The sequence below is a fragment of the Rattus norvegicus genome, chromosome 4 (genome assembly GCF_021556685.1).
Source record: "Rattus norvegicus strain SHRSP/BbbUtx chromosome 4, alternate assembly SHRSP_T2T, whole genome shotgun sequence".
In the NCBI taxonomy this organism is placed as follows: Eukaryota; Metazoa; Chordata; class Mammalia; order Rodentia; family Muridae; genus Rattus; species Rattus norvegicus.
The window spans coordinates 6,300,325-6,307,449 of record NC_141537.1 but is presented as its reverse complement, the minus strand read 5'-3'; the positions used below and the strand labels follow the sequence as shown (position 1 = coordinate 6,307,449).

Sequence of the window (7,125 nt, the reverse complement as noted above, 5' to 3'; positions counted from 1 at the left end):
AAACACACACACACACACACACACACACACACACACACACACAGGTTATCGTGTCAAGCCAGGAGAGGAGGAGAGGAGGAGAGGAGGAGAGGAGGAGAGGAGGAGAGGAGGAGAGGAAGAGAGAGAGAGAGAGAGAGAGAGAGAGAGAGAGAGAGAGAGAGAGAGAGGAAGAACTTATATACCCAAGTTTCCAGGTAGAAAATAACTGGGAAGCACAGTGGGAAACCCTGGCTCGTGACTACCTGGCTCGAGACTTCGGTAACAAAAGACCAACTACGAGACCTGAATTAATTAGGGAGAAATCCGAGAAGACCAGCCTAAATCTCAAGGATAAAGGCTGAGGAAGCAAAAGGCAGAAGTAAATTGACCACCACCCAGGTGTGGTCCAGGTGTGTCGGTTCCACATGCATCAGCCGGGCTCAGCAGAGGTCATGCAGTGGAGACACCGGGCGTTTACTACTTGGTCTTTTCTTCCTGTGCCGTAAATACATGGGAGAGGCCTCTGTCCAACAATCCCATGACTTCTTAACTGTGGCCATGCAGTTACAAAGCGGCCAGGCCCAAATCCAATATGACTCACTACATCTCCCCCATTATTCTTTTATAAAAGACAATTAGGTGGAAGTAGTGGTCTGACAGAGATCAGACATGCCTCACAGAGTGCCCAGCTCGGCCATGGCGAGCCACTCTTGCAGTTAGGACTGCACCCAGCAACCACTTGGTGGCTCACAACCATCTGAAATGGGATCCGATGCCCTCTTCTGGTGTGTCTGAAAACAGCTACAGTGTACTCACATAAATAAAATAAATCTTTAAAAAATATATATAAAAAAAAAGAAAGAGAAGGAGAAAAGAAAGAAAGGAAGGAGAAAACAGACAGAAAATAAAGAAAGAAAAGGAATGGGGTCTAGGGGTCTAGCATGTGTGGGACCCTTGGTTTAACTCTCAGTATCACCACTAAAACAAACAAACAAACAAAACTAGTTCTGAAAACATTCCTAATTACAGCACCTCTTCAACTGGCCCTCCTTAGTTATGTGGCCAGGCTTGGCTATAGAAATGCTAAGAGCTCTGACCTAAGATTCTATTTCTGAGAATACAATTCCCACCTTAATCTATCTGCTCTAGAATTCAAAACACTCTCCAACCTGTGTCCTGAGCTCCCTACCTCCCCACATCCTTCCTAGTAAATGTAGCCTACCCCAGGGGAGGCTGAGGTTAGCTTCCATCTATCCTGAAAATCTGGCCTTGGAACTTGACACTGTCAGTGCCTCACCTCCCTGCAGAGGCATCTGCAACTCATGGGTCTGCAGCCATCAATACCCTCCACGACCACACCACAGGCTGCAGTTATGTCCAGTGTATATTGCCCAGTTGACTGACAGTTTGGGGGAACCTGAACAGATATGGATGGACTGGTATAGAGTGGAGTTGAAGCTCTGTGTCCAGCAGTCACAAGAGCCTGGCAGGAGCTTCTTGGGACTTAGATGTTCTTTTCAAGATTTAATCCCAAGAGGGGATCCCAGGAGGGAGAAAAGAGACTCATTGTTGGGCTTCATTACTTGCCACCTTGGCACCCTGAGACTACTGTGACTTCATTCTCACGAATGAGAAACACAGCTGCTGTGATTTTCCTACTTCAAAACAATTTTTACTCTGAAACAAGGAAAAGTTCCAAACTAAAGGAAACAGGACTTTCCTGTTCTCAGGCTCAGTGGTTAAGAGCATTGACTGTTGTTCTTCTAGAGGTCCTGAGTTCAAAAACAAGCACAATTCTTGTTTTTGTCTTAAATGATTTATTTTTATTTTATGTGCATTTGCTGTTTTGTCTGCACATCTGTCTGTGTGAGAGTGTTAGATTCACTGGAACTGGAGCTACCAACAGTTGTAAATTGAACCAGGCTCCTCTGGAAGAGCAGCTAGTGCTCTTAACCTCTGAGCCATCTTTCTAGTCCCAACTAAGGTAGAATTCCTATGTGTTCAAGCAAGTCTATTTTTATAATCTGCTATAATGTCTCATGAATTGTTGGCTGACTCTATTATGTCTTTGAGGAGCTGGAGAGATGGCTCAGTGGCTATGTAAGACCCTGGCCCTTGGCTAGTGGTACTTACTTCAAGATGTCCCCGAGTGAGATACTGAGACACAGACTGATGCAAAAGCAACGAGAGGTTTATTTCCTGGCTATCAGGGTTAGACCTTCAGTTAGTTCCTGGAACTTTACCCAAGGGTGTAAGGCAGGCAAAAGCCCATAGGGTCCTTTATTACTTCCCTTTTCTTGTTCCAACTCCAATCTTGGAGCTATGCTCAGGGGTCTCTGGTGACTAACTCATGTTCCTCAGGTCCTGTCCTCAGGGTCTCATGTTGTTGGCACAGGACCATCAGCTGTACTGCACCTATTTTCTCTTCTGTGACTACTATAAGCTTGTTCATTACACAGGGTCCAAAGGTCAACAACAGCAAGAGAACAATTAGGTGTCCTAACACCATGGATATGAGGGCAGTTAACCAAGGGGAGGAGTTAAACAGACTCAAACCAGCCCTGATTCAGTTCTCTTTCTCTCTTCCTTTTGGCTGGCCTTTCTCTTACCTTGGCCGTCATCACACCCCAATTTGTACAACCTGAGTCCCCAAGTTTTTCCCTCTAGCCATCTTATTGCTTCTTTGCTTTTCTGAGTGAATCTGATTATTATTGGGTTACAGGTGGCATTTGCGTACGGGGTGTCTCAATATCCTCGGTCTCCCGGTAGAGCTCCTCAGCAGTGTAATTTCTTTTTATGTGATCAAGTCCCAAGAGGAGGCAGGAGTCCAGTAGGTGTGTAATGTAGTCTTGCATCCCCAGGCAGCACAGTGAAACTGGTCTGGACCCCCACATCGGTGAACTTCTGCCAGGCTCCTTCCATCTCCAGGGCAAATGAAAAATGGGGGTCTCCTGTGGGTGATAGTCTCCATGCAGAGAGTGCACATCCTATCGCCCCCACCCCAGCCCAGAGCCCTCTTTCTCCCATATGGGCAGTTTGCTTCCACCAGCACTCATGGGTAGGGATGTCCAATGAGTCAAGTCCTGCCACTAGCTGGCACAGGTCGAAAGTGAAGTCAGGCCACCAGGTGTTGAGGGGTTTGGAGGTTGTCAGGGAGGCGACCTCATCTCTAGTTCCAGTGAAAACCACAGTCCAGGATTGATGGACAGGCACATGGGGGCTGTGATGGTTTGCATATGCTTGGCCAAGGGAGTGGCACTATTAGAAGGTGTGGCCTGTGGGGGTAGCTGCCTGAGGATGCTCAGTCTGTTCCTGGCTTCCTTCAGATGAAGATGTAGAACTCAGCTCCTCCTGCACCATGCCTGCCTAGATGCTGCCATGCTCCCGCTTTGATGATAATGGACTGAACCTCTGAACCTGTAAGCCAGCCCCAATTACATGTTGTCCTTCATAAAACTTACATTGGTCATGGTGTCTGTTCACAGCAATAAGACCCTAACTAAGACAGAAGTTGATACCAGGCATTGGGGTATTGCTGTGATAGGCCTGACCATATTTGGAAGAATGTGGATTTTGGGACTTTGGATTTGGAAAGCAGTGGAATGCTTTAAATGGGGCTTAATAGTCTATCTTAGTAGAAATGTGGAAGTCTTTGTTACTGAGAATGATTTGAATTGTGCAGGCCTAGCCCAAGAGGTTTCTGAGGAGAAGGATTTCAGTATGTGCTGTAAAGACTACTTTTGTGGTATTTGGTGAAGAATGTGGCTGCTGTTTGCCTTTGTTTAAAGAGTCTGCCTGAGGCTAAGGTGAAAAGACTCAGATTAATTAAATTGACAAAGGAAGTCTCAGAAAAGGTCCAACATAGATTTTTTTTTTAATTTTTTTTTTTATTTATTCATTTATTATATATAAGTACACTGTAGCTGTCTTCAGATACACCAGAAGAGGGCATCAGATCTCTTTACAGATGGTTGTGAGCCACCATGTGGTTGCTGGGAATTGAACTCATGACCTCTGGAAGAGCAGTCGGGTGCTCTTAACCGCTGAGCCATCTCTCCAGCCCACCAACATAGATTTTGTTCTCTGGTTAAGTCTCCTGAAGAGCATTTTAATGAAAAAAGGGAAGTTGAAAAAGGGGAAATACAAAATATATGGTTCAACACATGGAAATGAAATGGAGTTGAATCCTGTGTTCTAGGATATTAAATTGAATTAAGGAAGTAATGACCTGGGGGCAAGATCCGGCCCAGCTGAGTTAGCTCTAAGTACAAACCTTTAATCCCAGGAGACAGGCACACAGATCTCTAAAGGTCAATCTACAGCAAGATCCAGGACAGCCAAGCTCTGGCAGGGAAGGAATTAGAAAAGAGGAAACTGGTGACAATGTGATAGAACAAGGGGGCCATGTTCCAGCTCCTGCAGGCAGCAGAACTCAGCAGCTTCAGCCATGTGTCTCTGGCTTTATATTCAAGAGGAGAAGGAGATGACTGGGACAATTGATGCTGGTTAGCTGGAGCATCAGCATCACTGAGGTGAAATCTCTGGGAAGTGTTTTTTGAGAGCTGTGTTCCAGAGATGCCAAGGTTGTACCTCCTGCTGTGGCTGTGGCTGGACTTGGTAGTGTGTAAGAGTCACCCAAGTGGTACTGGTCTTGAAGGCATGAAAAGGTCATGAAGAGCAGCTCAGGTTTGGCACTGTGAGAGGCCATGGAAGGCCATTGGTGAAGGTGCACCCTCAGTTGCAATTGATGGTCCAGGACTGAAGGAGATCAGGCAAAGGAGTTGAGGCTCGGGTTGGGGATTTAGCTCAGTGGTAGAATGCTTGCCTAGCAAGCAAGGCCCTGGGTTCGGTCCCCAGCTCCGGAAAAAAAAAAAAAAAAGGAGTTGAGGCTCAGCACTATGAAGAGAGCCTAAGAGGAGCTATTGGTAAAACCTAGATGCAAGGGAAAACTCAAGTGTATTGGAGATGCCAATACCATGGGTTGATCACCAAGAACAACAGCAACAGTGTAGTGTGGATCAACCTGAAGTTAAACTGCTACAGAGGGCAGAGCTGGAGAAGTGAAGCCAGCCCTTTGGAGGAGCATGTGTGGATCCCAGACACTGAAACAAGCGGTAACATTGAAGCTGCCTTGGAGACCCAAAGATGTTAAAGATACCAGAGCCACAGGCTATCTGCTGAGGAAAGCTGCTAACAGGGAGTGGAGTCAGCTCAGGAGAAAGAGGTTTGTTGCAGTCAACAAAGATGAAAAGGGAGTTGAAGATCTGAAGACCGCTTTGACCTCAGACATGGAGACGGCAGAGTTTGAAGTTTGCCCAGCTTAATTCGGGGATTACAGTTAAGTGATTGGATGGATCTTGGAAGAGACTTTGAACTTTGGACTTTTAACATTGTTGATACTGCTATAGACTATGGGGACTTTGGAAGTTGAACTAAATGTACTTTTTTATTGCTAAGTTTAGGTATGTCCTCCATAGATTCTTGTGTTTGAAAGCCTATTGATGCCAGGGAGTGGAATGTGATGGTTTGCATATGCTTGGCCCAGGGTGTGGCACTATTAGAAGGTGTGGCCTTGGGCTGGAGAGATGGCTCAGAGGTTAAGAGCATTGACTGCTCTTCCAGAGGTCCTAAGTTCAATTCCCAGCAACCACATGATGGCTCACAACCCTCTGTAATGGGGATACAATGCCCTCTTCTGGTGTGTCTGAAGACAGCAACAGTGTACACACATGTTAAATAAATAAATAAAATTTAAAAAAAAGGTGTGGCCTTGTTGGAGGAAGTGTGTCACTGTGGGGGTGAGCTTGGAGACCCTCCTTCTAACTGCCTGAAGATGCTCAGTCTGTTCCTGGCTTCCTTCAGGTGAAGATGTAGAAGATGTAGAACTTAGCTCCTCCTGCACATGCCTGCCTGGATGCTGTGACGCTGCCATGATGATAATGGACTAAACCTCTGAACCTGTAAGCCAGCCCCAAGTAAATGTTGTCTTTTAGAAAACTTACATTGGTCATGGTGTCTGTTCACAGTAATAAGACCCTACCTAACTCAATAAGACAGGGGCTTGCATAGGATGGGGATGGAATCAAAATCCAGAGGTACCACCAAGCAAACATGATCAGAGCTGATCTTGAGCTTGAGTGGATTGTCCCTCTTCTGTGTCACCCAGTGGGGGAATCCCTGTGGAGTGGGTGTCTGCAGGTTTCACATGGGACACATGCACCCAGGCCGAAATACCATCTACCTTGAGGGCTGTGGAAGTGGTTAATAGTACCAGGAAGGGTCCCTTCCACAGGGGTTCCAGCAACAGTGCCCAATGCCTCTGGACATAGACTCAGTCACCAGTCTGGAAACGGTGAGGGGTCTCTGGTGTTCCTGGAGCATATAAAGCAGACAGTTTTTTTTTGGGGCCAAATCTCATGTATTGATTGAAGGGCTTGGAGCCTCAAGAAGAGGTTCCTGTCAGTGAATTGGGATACCTCCAGGCAGGACCTAGTGGACACCAAGGGAGTTTGGGTACCAAACATGATCTCAAAAGAGGTCAGGTTAAAATGGTAGGGGGTGTTCCTGGCTTGGAACAGGGCCAGGGGAAGGAGTCAGTGCCAGTCTCCAAAGTCAATTTAGTTAAGGTCTCTTTTAGGGTTCTGTTTATTTTCTCTACCTACACTGAACTCTGGGGATGGTATGCACAATGGAGTTTCTAATTAGTCCCCAATATCTCTGCCAATCCCTGACCTACACTTAGAAACAAAAGCAGAACTGTTATCTGATTCAATTACCTTGAGCACTCCAAACCTTGGTAAGATTTCCAATATCTTCTTGTCCACCACAGTAGCTGTTTCTTGCTTGATGGGGAAAGCCTCAACCCATCCAGAGAAAGTATCTACAAACACTAGAAGGTATTTGTAACCATGTTTTCCCCACTTAACTTCTATGAAATCGACCTCCCAATATACCCCAGGTCGTTCGCCCCTAGGTCTCTTGTTGTGTTTGCCTTGCTTTTTGCTGCATGAGCATTCACTTGCTGTCATGTCTTACACTGTCTACTGTCTCTATGGGTGAAACCCAAGGTCCATTACATATACCTTAGATCCCTTGACTGCTTGGATGAGCTTCCTATCCCCTCAATGAGTCCATTTGTGCATTTGG

At 46.1% G+C, this 7,125-nt stretch overlaps 1 long non-coding RNA gene across 1 annotated transcript; it reads left to right on the top strand.

The window, feature by feature from the left end:
* Window positions 1–3,179: 3,179 nt before the first annotated feature.
* LOC147994656 (uncharacterized) lies at window positions 3,180–6,875 on the top strand. Its single transcript, XR_015686277.1, has 3 exons — window positions 3,180–3,398; window positions 5,842–5,939; window positions 6,809–6,875. It is a non-coding gene; the product is annotated as an uncharacterized LOC147994656 (long non-coding RNA).
* Window positions 6,876–7,125: the final 250 nt, after the last annotated feature.